Source organism: Myotis daubentonii, chromosome 18 (assembly GCF_963259705.1).
Source record: "Myotis daubentonii chromosome 18, mMyoDau2.1, whole genome shotgun sequence".
Classification (NCBI taxonomy): domain Eukaryota; kingdom Metazoa; phylum Chordata; class Mammalia; order Chiroptera; family Vespertilionidae; genus Myotis; species Myotis daubentonii.
In genome coordinates, this window is record NC_081857.1 from 2,902,780 (window position 1) to 2,919,963 (window position 17,184).

The following is a 17,184-nucleotide window of genomic DNA, read 5'->3' on the forward strand; positions in this document are numbered from 1 at the left end:
CCTGGAGCTGAGGATGGACAGAAGGAAGACGCGGGCCTGGAGCTGAGGATGGACAGAAGGAAGACGCGGGCCTGGCGCTGAGGATGGACAGAAGGAAGACGCGGGCCTTGGGCTGAGGATGGACAGAAGGAAGACGCAGGCCTGGAGCTGAGGATGGAGAGAAGGAAGACGCGGGCCTGGAGCTGAGGATGGACAGAAGGAAGACGCGGGCCTGGAGCTGAGGATGGACAGAAGGAAGACATGGGCCTGGGGCTGAGGATGGAGAGAAGGAAGACGCAGGCCTGGGGCTGAGGATGGAGAGAAGGAAGACGCGGGCCTGGAGCTGAGGATGGGGACGAGGAAGACATGGGCCTGGAGCTCAGGATGGACAGAAGGAAGACGCGGGCCTGGGGCTGAGGATGGACAGAAGGAAGACGCGGGCCTGGGGCTGAGGATGGACAGAAGGAAGACGCGGGCCTGGGGCTGAGGATGGACAGAAGGAAGACGCGGGCCTGGGGCTGAGGATGGACAGAAGGAAGGCGCGGGCCTGGGGCTGAGGATGGACAGAAGGAAGACGCAGGCCTGGAGCTGAGGATGGACAGAAGGAAGACGCGGGCCTGGAGCTGAGGATGGACAGAAGGAAGACGCGGGCCTGGAGCTGAGGATGGAGAGAAGGAAGACGCGGGCCTGGAGCTGAGGATGGAGAGAAGGAAGACGCGGGCCTGGAGCTGAGGATGGAGAGAAGGAAGACGCGGGCCTGGAGCTGAGGATGGAGAGAAGGAAGACGCGGGCCTGGGGCTGAGGATGGGGACGAGGAAGACATGGGCCTGGAGCTGAGGATGGACAGAAGGAAGACGCGGGCCTGGAGCTGAGGATGGACAGAAGGAAGACGCGGGCCTGGCGCTGAGGATGGACAGAAGGAAGACGCGGGCCTTGGGCTGAGGATGGACAGAAGGAAGACGCAGGCCTGGAGCTGAGGATGGAGAGAAGGAAGACGCGGGCCTGGAGCTGAGGATGGACAGAAGGAAGACGCGGGCCTGGAGCTGAGGATGGACAGAAGGAAGACATGGGCCTGGGGCTGAGGATGGAGAGAAGGAAGACGCAGGCCTGGGGCTGAGGATGGAGAGAAGGAAGACGCGGGCCTGGAGCTGAGGATGGGGACGAGGAAGACATGGGCCTGGAGCTCAGGATGGACAGAAGGAAGACGCGGGCCTGGGGCTGAGGATGGACAGAAGGAAGACGCGGGCCTGGGGCTGAGGATGGACAGAAGGAAGACGCGGGCCTGGGGCTGAGGATGGACAGAAGGAAGACGCGGGCCTGGAGCTGAGGATGGACAGAAGGAAGACATGGGCCTGGGGCTGAGGATGGACAGAAGGAAGACGCGGGCCTGGAGCTGAGGATGGGGACGAGGAAGACATGGGCCTGGGGCTGAGGATGGACAGAAGGAAGACGCAGGCCTGGGGCTGAGGATGGAGAGAAGGAAGACGCGGGCCTGGAGCTGAGGATGGGGACGAGGAAGACATGGGCCTGGGGCTGAGGATGGACAGAAGGAAGACGCGGGCCTGGGGCTGAGGATGGGGACGAGGAAGACATGGGCCTGGAGCTGAGGATGGACAGAAGGAAGACGCAGGCCTGGAGCTGAGGATGGACAGAAGGAAGACGCGGGCCTGGAGCTGAGGATGGAGAGAAGGAAGACGCGGGCCTGGAGCTGAGGATGGGGACGAGGAACACAGAAAGCCGATGGCTTTGAGGAGCCAACCCATTTCTTCTGCCCATGCAGACATCACTTGGAGAAACAAACCCCTTCGTTTACCCGCCCCAGGCAGGGTATCTGGGCTTTCTGTACCTGAAGCTGAGTGTAATGCAGCTGAGATCTCTCTCTCTCTCTCTCTCTCTCTCTCTCTCTCTCTCTCTCACACACACACACACACACACACACACACACACACACACACACCAATGCCTACCAATCTCTTATTAGGAAATAGAGCTATTGCTTAACATGAAAAGAAATTAATCTTCAACCTACAGCCAACGTCAAACTTAAAAAATCGAAAGGCACCATTTCTCCTTAAAATCCAGGGAGAAGATAGGAACATTCCCTATTATCTCCACCACCTGAATACTGAAGAGTCCTATCTGGAAAAAAAAAAAAACAGACACCAACATAAACCTGCTGAGAAGAATGGCAAATGGTCATTATTTGAAAATTAATAAAGCCAAGAGAGCAACAAAAGAACTCTTAAAATTAAAAGGTTCAATAAAATGTAGACACAATGTCATATGTAAAAATTGATAGTTTCTCTATGATGTTAGCAACAAAACTTATGGTAGAAAGAGGGATTTTATTCACTGCAGACACTATCTAGGAATAACCCTTAAAAGTAAATGGGGGTGCTCGCTTCGGCAGCACAACTACTAAAACTGGAATGATACAGAGAAGATTGGCATAACCCTGCACAAGGATGACATGCAAATTAGTGAAGCGTTCCATAATTTAAAAAAAAAAGTAATATGTGGTCCCTGGCTGGTTGTTCAGTGGTTAGAGCATCAGTCCACAGACCAAAGGGTCTCAGGTTCAATTCCCAGTCAAGGACATGAGCCTCCATTGCAGGTTAGAAACCCAGCCCCATGCAGGAGGCAACCAATCCTTGTGTCTCTCTCACACCCATGTTTTTCTCTTTCTCTCTCCCCCTCCTCCCTTCCTTTCACTCTCTCTAAATATCAATGGAAACTATATCCTCAGGTGAGGATTTTTAAAGAATTTTTTAAAGAACATGTTGAATTATGATGATGACGATGCCACCTCACTGAGAGATATAAAGGTCTGCATCCACGCGGAGGTTTTACAGCAGCTGTGTGACCGCCAGCACTTGGAAGCAAGCAAGCTGTCCTTCCGTCGGTGAGTGGGAAGCGGGTCCATCCAGACAGTGGGTGCGCTCAATGCCAAGGAGAAGTGAGCGACAAGCCAGGAAAGCGCGTGAGGAAACGGAAATGCGTGTTGCGGAGTGAAGGGAACCAGTCTGAGGAGACTGCACGCCGTGTGATTCCGAGGGTGTGACGCTCTGGGAAAGGCGACGCGAAGGGGACAGTAAAGGGTCCGTGGCTGCCAGAGGTTAATGGGATGGGGGTGAGCGGCAGAGCACAGAAAGTGTCAGGGCAGGAACCTCCTAGAATGGTGACACCCGCCATTACACATGTGTCTGGACCCACAGAGTGTACAACACAGAGTGAACCCCAATGTGTCCACGTCGGTTCACCAGTTCTAACAGGGGTCCCCTCGGCTGGGGGTGTGGAGAGAGCCAGGCAGGGGGGGTATGGGAAATCTCTGTGCCTTCTTCTCAATTGTTCTGAGAACCTAAAGCTGCTTTAAAAAACAAAAGCCGTTTTTAGATGGTGAATAAGGCCAAGGAGAAGACCTCCGACACCACCTGTGCACGCACAGTACCAGCTGGGAGAACCTTCAGAAGGTGCACAGAACAGGTCTCTATTTCAGCAAACAAAGCAAGCCTGCCTTTTGTTTATTGTTGCTCCTTGAAAACGTTGCATTAAATCGGTAAGGTAACTTAATACCCATGGCATCCTAACACTGGAAATATGTAGCACAGAACCTTTCCCTAAAGTACGGGCAGAAGCCAGGCCTTTGCCGCCTGCTCTGGGCGAGGGACGCATCTGGGAAGCAGAGGCAGGACGGGGACCCTGAACCGGTGGGCTGGATGGGTTACTGCTGCAGCTAGTCAGAACGGGTCACGCTCGGGAAGGACTAGAGAGAGCAGCAAGGAGCAGTGAGCAAGGCCAGCAATTTAGTAACTATTTCTCCAGAAAAAATAGAAACAAATCCAAGAACCATTTCAGCAAACAACAAACAACAACCACCACCCTACAGTATGCAGCTGTCCCTTCAGCACATGCCTGGTTGGGAGGAGAGGCACAGCAGGTGGAAAACACCTCCCTGATCCGTGATCCAGGCCCAGAGGTGCGAGGGAGCAAAGGACTGCCTGCCCGGGCGCACTCTCCAAAGGGAGCGCCTGCCCAGGGGCCCGCAAACCACGAGGGTGAGAGGCCAGGGCCACGGAACTGCCCTGTGACCACACCTGAGCCGGCAGGGAAGGTCATCAAAGTAATGCCCCTTTGTGATGTCCTTGAACCCTCGCCAATCACGGTTGAGGCCCTGCCCCAGCTTAGCATGGCTCCCAACAGAAATCACTGATATATCAACCTGCCGAGATGAAAGGGGAGGGGGGAGGGAAGGAGGGGGGGAGAGAGACAGGGAGGAAGGGAAAGAAAGGGAAAAATAAAGAAAAAAATAGAGGAAGGAGGAAAGAAAGAATCCTCGAGAACCTTAAACAATGTTAGTATATTTATACCATGTAATCCAAGGAAGTAACCCAAGAGGTAATGAAATATGTATTATCAGGAAGGTCACCTAAGTAATTACAGTAATATAAATGGTTAAGCAAATGATGCTATCAAGTTTCATAACCAATAAAACCATACTTTCAAAGACTAATATGGAAAAATGTTCACAACATAATGTCAATGAAAATATTCATAAGAATAAATAAAGTTGCTCAGCTGCAGTGGCTCAGTGGTTGAGCACTGACCTATGAACCAGGAGGTCATGACTGGATTCCTGGTTGGGGCACATGCCCGGGTTGCAGGCTCAATTCCCAATCCTGCAGAAGGCAGCCGGTCAACGATCCCATCTCATCATTTATGTTTCTATCTCCCTCTCCTCTTCCTTCCTCTCTGAAATCAATAAAAATTTATTTTATAAAAAATAATAAATAAAAAATAAAGAGAGAAAAGGCAGACCCGCAGAAACACACGTGAATAAAGGGAAGAAAATGTCTAGAAAGACAGAAGACTGAGGAGTGACCTGTGACCAGTGGGTCACGAACGATTTTTATTGTCTTTATATTTTTAAGACCTTAACAAAGGTAAGCACATCTCTGACCATGACAACATCTCAACACTCAGCCCTGGGGGCCCCTTGTTTTAAAGTTAGAAAAGCAGATAATTAGACATCATCAAAACTAAAAACTTCTGTGCATCAAAAGGCGGGATCCAGAAAATGAAGAGACAACCCATAGAATGGGAGAAAATATTTGCAAATAGTGTAACTGATGAAGGTCTACTGTCCAGAATATACCACGGCTCTTACAATTCAACCACCAAAAGATGAAACACACAATTGAAAGATGGCAAAGGACTTGAACAGACACTTCTCCAGAGAAGACAGACAAATGGCCAACACGCACAGGAAAGGATTCTCAACGTGGCCAGTCCTCAGGAAAACTCAGTCAAAGCCACAACGAGATGCCTCTTCACACCCCCGGGGAGGATACAATCAAAAGGCAGTGGAAGACAGCAGGTGCTAGTGAGGATGGAGGGAACTGGCACCGCACATCCTGCGGGTGGGAGGCGACGATGCCAGAGCCGCTGGGGACAGTAGCTGGGCCGTGCCTCAAAGTTAAGCACAAAATTGCCCCATGACCCAGCAATTCCACCCCCAGGCATGTACCCAGGAGAATTAGAACCAGTGTTCAAACAAACTGTGTGCATGAATATTCACTGCAGTCTTATTCGTAGTAGCCAAAGACGGAAACAACCCACATGTCCATCTACTGATGAATGGAAACCACAGTGTGGTCTATCCACACAATGGAATAGCATTTACCCACGAAAAGGAATGAAACATTCACTATGCCACAGTAGGCACAAAGCTTGGAAATATTCTACGTGAAAGAAGCCCAACATGGAAGCTCACATGCTGTATAATTCCATGTGATGGAATACCCAGAGTAGGCAAATGCCCAGAGGCATGTTTTCCAGGGTGTGGGGAAAGGGGCAAAGGAGCGTCTGCTGACTGGGCACAGGGTTTCCTTTGGGGATGGCGGAAATGATCTGGAATGAGATGGCAGGGTTGGCAGCAGGACACTGGGAGTGGACTGAAAGCCACTGACCGTACACCTGAAAATGGTTCAAATGTAACCATGTTATGTGATCTTGATCATGATGATGATGATCACCCACATGTTTCCTTAACACATAGACTTTGAAAGCCCTTTTCCAATGATTCCCACCCTTGTCTTCCCTGACTTTTCAATCCACATGTAACCATGTCCTAAGCTGTACCTCTTACACTGGAACACAAATTCCTAATTCTAACTCCATGTCTTCAGTGCTGTGCCCTGTGCTGGAACTCCTCCGGCTCCTCCCCCAGGGATGGTCCTCTCCAATCAGGAGGCCCAGGTCTGACCTGGAACTCCTCTGGCTCCTCCCCCAGGGATGGTCCTCTCCAATCAGGAGGCCCAGGTCTGACCTGGAACTCCTCCGGCTCCTCCCCTAGGGATGGTCCTCTCCAATCAGGAGGCCCAGGTCTGACCTGGAACTCCTCTGGCTCCTCCCCCAGGGATGGTCCTCTCCAATCAGGAGGCCCAGGTCTGACCTGGAACTCCTCCGGCTCCTCCCCTAGGGATGGTCCTCTCCAATCAGGAGGCCCAGGTCTGACCTGGAACTCCTCTGGCTCCTCCCCCAGGGATGGTCCTCTCCAATCAGGAGGCCCAGGCCTGACCTGGAACTCCTCCGGCTCCTCCCCCAGGGATGGTCCTCTCCAATCAGGAGGCCCAGGCCTGACCCCAGCCCACGGCTCACCAGCTGTCTCACCTTGAGTAATGTTACCTCTCCAGGCCACGCGTTCTTAGATGTAAAATGGACTGGTCAGAATTCAATGAATAAATATACCTACTAAAATTATAACTTGCTCCAGGGTAATAAACCACCTGTCCATCACAGAGGGTGGTAATGGTGATAAATCACAAAACATATACGACAATATTTGGTAAACTATAAAGCACCACAAACTGCGTAAGGTGAGAATATCATTACACCAGCGTTTCCTAACCTCCAGGAACTTCCACGTCACAGACATGCTCTCTGCCAAGCGTGTCACCTGGACAACGGTGATCTGTTACATGCATCAACTGGCTCGTTTCACTTAAACAGGCTTATCTGAAAGTAGAAACGTTCTATCGCTGCCATGCCTGCTGCATGGGTATTATCCTTTCTGATACCTGTTAGCAGTAAAGGTGCCGATATCACAATAAAACATGTGCCCCTACGTGCCAGGCAAAGCCACCTCCTCACCACCCCTGGCCGCACACCTTTGACCTCTGCCACCTGCCTTCATTTGGACCTAGCCGGAAGCTTGCCTCCTCCTGAAAGCCTTCCTTGATTTCCTTTGCGGAACATTTTGCTCCTCCAGGATAAGCCCGGATGTTGAATTCACCCTCCACCAGTTTGCACTTGTTGGTTTCACCACCCTCAACACTTTCCAAGCTGCGCTTCAAACTCCTGCACAGAACCCTAAGCCATGCAAGGCCAGGGGCTCGTCCGTTCCTCTTCTTCCCTCCATGCGCCCAACTGCAGTGCAGCAAACACTTGCTGATGGGCGAACGTTTCAGGAATGAAAGGCGCCCCCCCCACAAAAAAATGCTCGCAGTTACCTTTGGATCACCTCCCTCCTGACGGTAGAGAGAAATTCGCCTGTGTCACCACCTCGTCTTCCCCGTGGCCCATCTGCGGCGTGACTCAGACCCTCGGGGAGCAGGACGCTTGTGGAGTGAGGCTCGTGCCAGGGACACAGCCGGCGGCCCACAGGTTTGTGAGGATGAAAGCTGAGGTGGGACATTGCCCCGCAGGTGTGACTGCAGACCCCCTGCAGGTCACAGAGACAGCACAGCTGGTCAGCACACCTGAGGCTGGCCCATGGGCTCCAGGGCAACCTGGACACACAGCTCGCCCATGGCTCCAGACCCAGCCTCCTCTGACCAGGCCCAGGGTGGCTCTGCCCAATGAGGGTCGGGTCCAGCATGATACTCTCCTAACTAGAAGTGTCCACCGCGCACTTGGCCATACGCCTCGCAGCCCCGACAACAGGAGCTGGGTGCAATGCTGAGTGAGCACATCGGACCCTGAGCAACCCCTATGTCAATGCTGACGGAGCGGCCCCTTATCGTCCGCTCTTGTGGGAGAGGGGGAAGCAAAAGCGCCGAGATGCCGGGGAGAAAGAGCATTTGCAACTGCGGCACTGGGCCGGTGCTCACCGGGCAACAGTAAAGGTTAACACAGTGATTGTCTGGAACCTTCGAGGTGCAGTCTTTGCAATCCACAAGCGTCATCAGATGCTGTCTCCTGTACCCTCATGCAGCCTGTCCGTGACATGACACTCCATTTGCACATAAAAAACAGGCTCAATGTCACAACCTGGGTTTCTGCCCCCAGACCCAATGCTCTTTTGATCACAGTCAGCTGGTGAGGCCAGCTTTCTTCTTCGTGCGGAACTACAGTAGACAGCAAATAGATGTTTGATATGAGGATCTAAACATCTTCTATGCCATCATCACATAAAGGATTCACTCCAGGTTCAAAAGCATCACTAGAAAATCTTCTGTTAGCTGAGCTGGCACCTCTCCACACAGCGTCCCATCCTCAGCTCGGGGGCCACCGGCCCTCATCCCAGGCGACTGCACATCCCAATACCACTAGGTTCCCTCTGAAATGCTGAGATCTCCCCTGTGATCCTGCCCCTCGCCCTAAATCTCATCAAATGTTCTCAGCCTGGCCTGCTAGTGTTGCTCAGTGGTTGAGCATTGACCCATGAACCAGGAGGTCACAGTTCAATTCCCAGTCAGGGCACATGCCCGGGTTTGGAGCTCAATCCCCAATGGGGGGGGGGGGCAGGAGGCAGCTGATCAATGGTTCCCTCTTATCATTGACATTACTCTCTCTCTCCCCCTCTCCCTTCCTCTCTCTGAAATCAATAAAAACATTTTTTTAATGTGTTTCCTGGAATATTTTCGCCAGGGTCTTCTTTATTTAAAAAAACGTTCTTGGCCTGGCCCCTCCCACCGCCTGGCCTCCCGGATTGGCCTGGCCTCTGCACACCAGCAAGGCCTCTTCTATGAGAGTCTTGGATTCTCTGTGGTCGCGACTAACTCCAGGGACAGAACTCGAACTTCCAGTGCCACCCTCCGTCTTTGCCCGTTTTACGCTGCGCTTTCTGTGTTGTGTAGCAGTGGAACTAGACGTGTGCTTGCTCCCCACACTGTTCGACTCAGCTCTCCGGGTTAACATAGATGTGTGCTTCCCAGCGCCTCTCACCGGCCCCGGCCCCCGACGAGGGTTGTCTGTGACAGCCGCGGTCCTCCGAGGGCAGAGCAGCCTCGTCTCCCTTAATTGCCACGTCTTCCTGCGCATGTGATTTCAATAAAGCCTCTCTAATTACTTCAAATATCACCGCCGATCCCTCTCTCCCGCGCCCCTTCCTCCTGGAGGGCCTGAGACTGATGAACTCGAACTGCCAGCCAGCCTCGGGCACTCACTGCCACGAGCAAAGATTCCCAGAGTTAATAAGCCGGGAGAGTTAATAAACCCGGCTTCCCAAAGTTAATAACCTTGGAAAACGCAGTGATTACTGTTTCCTCTGTGATTGCAGCATCGCCATATTGCTGTTGTCCTGCTCGGCCTCCGCGAAGCCATCCTCAGGCTCCGCGCCTGCCGCCTCCCTCCCTGCGGGGGCAGCAATATTGTGAGTGATCCCCGGGCTCCGCGCTGCCCTGGCGGAGGAAGCAATATCGGAGCTCTCGGCCGCCAGTCCCTGCGGGCTCGGCTCTGCCCTTTTATATTACACGCTCTTCAGTCAGACCCGCCACTGGCCTCCATCTCTCCAACAGGCAGGAGGCAGGAGGCAGGCTGGGAATGCTGATGAAGGTGCTGGGGGGGGGGGGCATAGAGCTGGGCAGGGGGTGCTGGTTTGGGAGGAGCCAAGCGGTCAGAGACTCAGATTTCCATGAGGGCCTCTGAGCTCTCACTTCTCCACACCCTCAGGCAACCGTGGTTCTCTCAGGACCGGCTGGGAAGAGCTGCACATCAGGGCGAGATTAACCCCGGCACCTCCCCCTGAAGGACCAGTGCCACCCAGGAGGGCAGCAGCCTGCAGAGCTGGTCGGTGGTCTGGGACACATGGAGAAGGCACCCCCGGGCAGCAGGGCCTGGCCAGCTTCCATCTTATGGTGAAGGAACGAAGGCCCGACTGAGTCACGTGAGCAGCCGGCGAGTTAGGAGGAGACTGGAGCCGGATGCTGGCCTCTTGTCCCCGCGCTGCTTCTGTAAGGATGGTTTTTCCTAGCTCTTCCCAGGCCCCCCTCACCCTACTTCTGGCTTCAGATCTCCAAACCCTAACTCATCCATTTCCCCCCAAACCGGCTCAGTCCCTGTGGTTCCTTTCAGTTTCCAGCAACGCGGAGATGGAGAAAGCCTACAGCACCTGCTCTGTCCACGCCTCAGCAGCCGTAAGGTCCTCGCCCAGCAGCTGACGGGGGGTCTAGCGTCCAGGGCAGAGGTGGGCTCGGTGGGCTTGGGACCAAAGCCATTGTCTAGGGACACAGCTGAACTTCGGGGAGTGGGCATCTCATTGGCTGGCGAAGGCAGGCAAGAGCTAAGGAGAGAACGACGGGAAAGGACCACAGAGGGACCCGCAGGAAGAGGAAGTCCCTAAGGAGAGAAGACCCAACTCAAGCCAGACCATGGCCAAGGCCACCTTTCACACCATCCGGAGCCAAGCACAAGCCAAGCCGTGTTCCAGGGGCGGCCGCAGCAGAGGGTTTCCCAGGAAGAGCCGGGTCACCCTGACCTCGCCAGAGTCAAGCCTGACTTCAGAGAAAGAGCCAGCGAACGCCATGCCGGCCTCTGGTGTGCGGGCCGAGCACTGAACCAGAGCCTGTCCCGGCACCAACCAAGACTCCAGACACAGCAGGAGGCCTTGGCCTGGGGCTGACCACACAGGAGCCCCTCCCCACTGACCAGCTCCAGCTCCTGCCCCCGCAGCTCTGCCTCCAGCCGGGAGACCAGGCTGGACCCAGGAGTGCTGGGTCTGGATGCACCGCAGCCGGAACAGCCCCTGCACCGCTCGGGGCAACCCAGTCCTTCGGGGGCAGCTCCTGCCGCGCAGGCAGCTCCTGGGAGCGGCCGTGTAATTAAGGTTGTGAGAGCCGCATTGTCTTGGCTGTAAATCCTTCTCGCTCAGAGGCCTCTCCTGGGAATTCTCAGAGGTGGGGAGCCCCAGAGCTGCCCTGCCAGCACCTCTATCACAGAGTCCAACAAGGAACCGTAATGGGAAAATAGTTCCCTCTAATGTGGAGGCCTGGACCCTGCGTGCTTCATTCATGCTGGCTCCAGGGAGACCCGGGAAGGGGGCGGGGGAGGGGCCGGGGGGTAGAGGGAGAGAGGAGAATATGCCAGGAGCCTGGAGAAAGGAAAGCTCATTAACCACACACCACCCGGTGCCCTCCTGCCTCCTCACGATTTCACACAGAAACCCCTGTGTTCTGACGGTGGCCCCTGGGCCTAGGGTCTCTCTTGCGACTGACGCTGGGATAGAGGCCTCACCGCATGGGAGTCAGTCCCAGCCTGCCTGTGGGTGTGTGACTGAGACAGGGCACGGAGGGGCCGTTTCTCATCTGTCCCAGGGCACGGAGGTGTCCCGCCCACAGTGCCACCTGAGTCCGCAGGGTTAACAGGCAGGTACAGTGAGAGTGATGTGAGCCCCGCCAGACCTATGCCCAGCTCCCACTCAGCTGCACATCTGTCCCAGCACCTGGCAGCACCTGGCCCAGCCTGTGACAGGTGGTCCACTGTCGGGCCCACCGGCAGGGCTGGCAGCCATGCCATGATGGCCAGCATCCTGCCAGAGGCACAGCGTGCTCATGAGCCTTGGAAGTGGACCCACGGTGGGATTCGGCTCCATGCAGTCCTGTGGCCCTCCCAGAGACAAGTTAGGCAGGCTGACCTTCCCAGAGCTCTGGGATTCCTGCTGAGCAGCAGAGGGAAGTGGGTGCCCCAGCCCCTCACTCTCCCCGGGCTCCTGCTCTACCGCAAACCCACATGGAAAGAACAGGGTTTCCTGCGGAACCTTGGCTCCTGCTGCTCTGTCAGGAGAGAAGACACAGGGACCTCAGAGCACAAGCGGTGCGCACGGCTCCTCACGCGCCTCAGGGCCGCCCACCAGGCCTCTGCAGAGGCGCAGTGCGCTGAGGCCTGGCTGGGTCTCCCCGCAGGGCTGGCCACGCTGTCCCCGAGCCCTGGGGCAGCAGAGGCCACTCAGGCCAGGGCAGCAGCGGCGCTGCAGGGTCTGGAGGCTAACCGCGCACAGAGGAAAGGGAGCGAGGCCGCACAGCCCGCAACATGGGAAGAGAACAGCAACGTCGCAGAAGGCGGCCAGGGCCCTCTTGTCAGAATTACCCCCCAGAGCCTGACGGTGATGCAGGTGAAGAGAGGACAACACACGAGGAAACAAAAGTTCTGGTGGAGTCTAAGGGAGAAGGCTGCAGCCTCTCAGAAGCCAGATCCCCTGGAAACACAGTAACTACAGTCACATCCAATAATCAGAACGTTACTACTCACCAACAGCTATCTCTAAGACAGGCGTAGTTCTTATGTGTGTGTGTGTGTGTGCATGCGCATGTGTATGTGTACATCCATGTGCATGCCTGTGTGTGCGTGTGCATGTGAGTGTATGTGTGTGTGCTCATGTGCCTGTGTGTGTGTGCGTGTGAATGCACGTGTGTGTGTGTGTGTGTGTGTGTGTGTGTGTGTATGCGCGCGAGCGCGCGTTGTGCATTAGCTGGGGATTAGGGACCCAGTGCTGGCTCTGCCACCAACCAGCCATGTGACTCTCACACAGGCAAAATGAGAAGATGATCTCAGAACGGTACTAACAACACTAATCCTAGCAGGGACTCTGCCAGGAAAGAGTCTGAGTGCGCTTACTCCATCCCCCCAACAAACCTGAGCGCAGGTGGCACTACTCCCATGTACAGAGGAAGGAGCTGAGGTCAAAGGCAGGAGCAAGGTGGACAGTTAGGTCCCCCTCCAGCAATGACTCAGTAGCTCCTTCCAGACCAGCCCTCCCACAGATCACTAGAAACGCCAGACAAAACATAGAAAACAACAATGTGAAGACCCCGGGCGATGACCAAAGGCAGGCAGACACTGAAAGGGAGTCAGCACGAGGAAGAAAGGACTAGAAATGGGTGACTGTCCTGTTTGTACAGCTTTCACTCAGAGCACCTAGGAGACTCAGATGGAAAAACCAGTCTTCCTGGCTGAGAAGGCCAGAGGACAGAATGTAAGGCAACCACAGCAGCCAAGAGTGAGAGCAGAGACCTGGAAGATGCAGCGAGGAGGAGCCCCAAGTCTGCATACACGTCCCAGCTCTCTGCTGGCCCCGGGACCACACCTGTGCCGGGGGGCCCCACCTGCCCGCAGGGTCGGGAACTGGGCTGAGACGCTACCTGCTGCCATCGCAGGGAAGACAGAGTTTACAGTCTGAGTTCAGCCAAGTTGACTTGCCTCTCGAAATGTCTTAAAACACAAATATTTTTTAAAGAAACGTAAGAATTCAGGTTATCTACAACCTATCACGCCCAGGATACAGTGCAAAGTCATTAACAGGAGCCATACTCAAGAGAAAAGAGAATCAACAGAGCTAACCCCCCACATCACCCCAATGTTGGAATTAGCCAACCAAAATGTAAAGCCATCTCTTGTAACCATGCCCAAGGATGCAAAGACAGATATGCTCAAAAAGAATGAAAAGATGGGAAATGCCATGAGAGAAACTTAAACTACAAAAAGGAATCCAACTGAAACTGTTGGAGCAGTTGGAACAGCACCATCTGCTACAACTTTCTACAATGAAGGAAACGTCATTTCTTTGCTGCCCAATGCCCTCCCACTAGCCACATGTGGCCACGGCTGCTTACAATGCGGTTAGTGCAGCTGAAGAACTGAACTTCTGACTGTACTCCATTTGAATTAATTTTAATGTGAATAGCCACATGTGGCTCATGGCTACTGTACTGGGCAGAGCAGTTCTAGCACTAGAAAGTACAATAGCTACGATAACATGTTCACCAGATCAGCTTAACAGCAGACTGGTAATGGCAAAGTGTTGATGAACTTAAAGATAGATCAATAGAAATGATCCCATCTGAAGAACAGAAAACAAAGGCTGACACTAGGAAAAAAAAAAAAAAACTAAGGCAGAAAGTAAATAGATGAATATACTCCAAGGTTCTTACATGCTATGTGCAGTGGCACAATATTAACTCTAAGCACATTGTGAGCAGTTAAATATGCATCTTGTCATGCTGAGAACAACCACTAAAAATCAATAATAAGTAATAATAACTTAAGAGATAGTTAAAAAGCCAATAACATGTTAAAATTAAATTCTAAAAATATAATTCCATGTAGCAAAAAGAAAAAGCATCAAAGAAAATATGAGAACAAAAATAGGAAGAAAAAAGGAAAACTAGCATAAAAATAGCAAGATGGTAGTGTGAAATGCAACTATATCAATAATTACATTAAGTGCTAATAGACCAAACACTTGAATTAAAAGAGGTTGTCAGAAAGATATTTTTAAAGCAAGACTCACCTATATGCTGTCTACAAGGGTTATACTTCAAAATAAGTAGAAATCAGGCAATCTGTCCCGTTTTTAATTATTATAATACTCATGACCAATGAAGTACCTTCCTTCTTTAAAAATCTAATGATTCCACATGTGTATGTGGATATGCACATAGACACAAACATACATGTAACATGTAAATATCGCTTATGCTCAGGATGCTATTATGGTCAAACGTGCCTGTGCCCAAACCCAAGGACGGCAGAAGAGACCGTTTGCCAAGCTGGCGGAGCCATCGCCGCTGCTTCCGTCTCTCCATCACAGCTCGCTCGGTCAGGGAACCAGAGGGCTGGTTGGATAATTGCATGATCTTGTCAACAAATGATCATAATTGTTGGCAAAGAAGGGGAACACAGGACAACTTAACGAGTTTGCTAATTGCTGTTCAGTGCAGGATCAATGCAGCAAACAGTACCGGGTGTCGGCAGCTAAGTCCACCCGTCAGTTCACATAAGACGACAAAGCCAAGCAGATTCTCTGCTTTTTTAAAGCCGGTGTTTCTTCCCTGCATCGGGTGTGTGTTTTTACTGCTCAAGGCAATCTGTCTGCTTTTATATCCTTTTCACATATTAGGTGTATCCGCTGAGAATTCTTAGGAAAGTCGTGCTGAGGTTTAAAAGTAATGAGAGAACAAACCACTGGTCTGAGGACGAAAGTGCCCAGGTGGGCACAACCTACAACTGGCTGGCATCGCCCAGCATCAGTGAGTAAATTGTTAGTGTCATTAGCTGCCATCTACAGGGGCTCTTCACTAGACGCTGTGCAAACACATGCCATCTCTAGAGGCAGACTCCTCGGAGGCTAACCTGCCCAGGAGCAGAGCTGGGATTTGAACCCTTGTCCGTCTGTCTTCTGCCATCCATCTGGCAATGCTACTATCTCCATGCGATACGTGCCTACTCCTGTCCCTTTCTTCTGGGTCATTAACGCAGCGCCGTGGGGTCGTGAGCCAGCTTCCAGGACCTGATAAAACCAATGGGTCCCCACGCCCCACACTGTGCTGCTCACCCAGGCACTTGGCCTTGGAGTCTGGGCTGGCTGTGGCTGATTAGCACGGTCACCTACCCTCCTCGGTGCTGTGAGTCTGAGGGCACCATTGGTCCCCTCTGGAGGCATGGATTCAGCTCTCTAGGGACAGGTTACACCTCTGGCCTTGCTCAATGATGTCACATTTACATACCCTCAGTTACAAAGGGAGAGAGTGTCCATAGTGTGTGTGTGTGTGTGTGTGTGTTTCTACCCCAAAAAGGGGTAACTCGCCGCCATGCTTCCTGCTCAAGGCTGCACTGGCCCCAGATACCAAGCCAAGGCCCTGGGTACCAGCTCCCCTTTAGCTCCTCCTACAAGCACTGCCCAGTCATAACCAAGAATACGCACCGTCAGGACAGAGGCCACAACCGTCTGAGGACCCCAGTCCGGGCATATTCTCCTCAAATCTCGTCCCAGGAATGAGCACAGCCTGGTAAAAAGTCAGGAACTCCCTGCACTCCATGGCACGTGACTTTACTGATGGTGGGCCTTCCCATATTACAGGCGAGGTGAGCTTTGAACTTCCCTCCTTCCTGGCGCACCAGCAGTGTGAGGGCGACGCTGGACTCGCTGCACCGGGAGAGCTGGGCCCTGCCACGCTGCGTCCATCATCCATCGTCCATCGGGAGACCTGGGAGCTGGGCCCTGCAAGGCTGTGCTTGGTTACAGTGTAAGTGAACCCACGGGAAGTCCTTTAACCACTTAGTAACTGAGTTGGGGCACAGGGCCAGTGATGGAGAGCAATTGGCTGAGCTGAGGTTAACTAGGCTTTGCTCCTGATGCCCTTCCTACAGCCCCACCATGTCTGTGCTGCCATTAAAAGGGGGCAGTCCATCTGGCCTTACTCGTCTAACTGTCGGCAGGGAAACTGAGAAGTAATAAGCATTACGTGTTGCATCTCTACTACAGTCTCCCTCCTCGCACCATTGAGCACGGCCTAAACTCTCGCTGCCGGTCGACAAGTAGAAAAATTCATGTCATGAATCAGCTGGGTGTCTATGGTATCAATAACCCGTCATCAATCCATTTCCCTCTGAATGTACGGCTGCAGGGGCGGAGCTGCTGGGTAACAGAGTCTGTGGTAACACCAATCTTGAGTTCATTCCCTGCTAAGGTCAGAGGTTTGGCTGCTTGTGACCTGTCACCTTTCTTTCCTACGGTTACATGGATATGACAGACCTCGACCCAGGGAAGTGTTCCCACCAACCACACATGGCTCCCCTCACCCCCCTCATGCTTCAAACCAGGGGGGGGGGGGGGAGGTGCTCACGGCCAGGGTGCTGGGGTAGACGGATAACCTCAGAGGGTAGATGGTTCGCCTGGCTCTGCCTGCTAAGCCGAGGGAGAGGCAGGACTGATGCTCAGTTATCTGCCAGGTCGCCAGCCTCCTGCGTGGAGGAACAAGCATAGGAACCCCGTGGACAAGACTGGAAAATGAGTGGCAGCAGCCACTGAGGTCTGGTCAACAGCAGGACGTGTCCCCACCCGGGAGCCCCTCCTCTCAGAATTCCCGGGCGTCCCAGCAAGCAGAAGCCCGCAGCTTGCAGGCATGCAGGTGAGCTGGCGGCCAAGTCCTGGCCTGCGGGCTGGCGCACCTGTCCTCCGGAGTCGCCACTCAGGGGACCCTGGGACCGCGC

At 53.4% G+C, this 17,184-nt stretch overlaps 1 protein-coding gene, 1 long non-coding RNA gene and 1 other non-coding gene across 4 annotated transcripts in view; 2 read left to right on the forward strand and 1 right to left on the reverse strand.

The window, feature by feature from the left end:
* LMX1A (LIM homeobox transcription factor 1 alpha) overlaps positions 1-17,184 on the reverse strand; it is a 119,920-nt gene that overhangs the window by 86,705 nt on the left and 16,031 nt on the right. The gene's annotated exons all lie outside the window — the stretch shown is intronic.
* Positions 1-17,184, forward strand: part of LOC132220664 (uncharacterized) — a 747,794-nt gene that overhangs the window by 40,680 nt on the left and 689,930 nt on the right. The gene's annotated exons all lie outside the window — the stretch shown is intronic.
* On the forward strand, positions 2,374-2,479 carry LOC132221500 (U6 spliceosomal RNA). Its single transcript, XR_009450029.1, has one exon. It is a non-coding gene; the product is annotated as a U6 spliceosomal RNA (small nuclear RNA).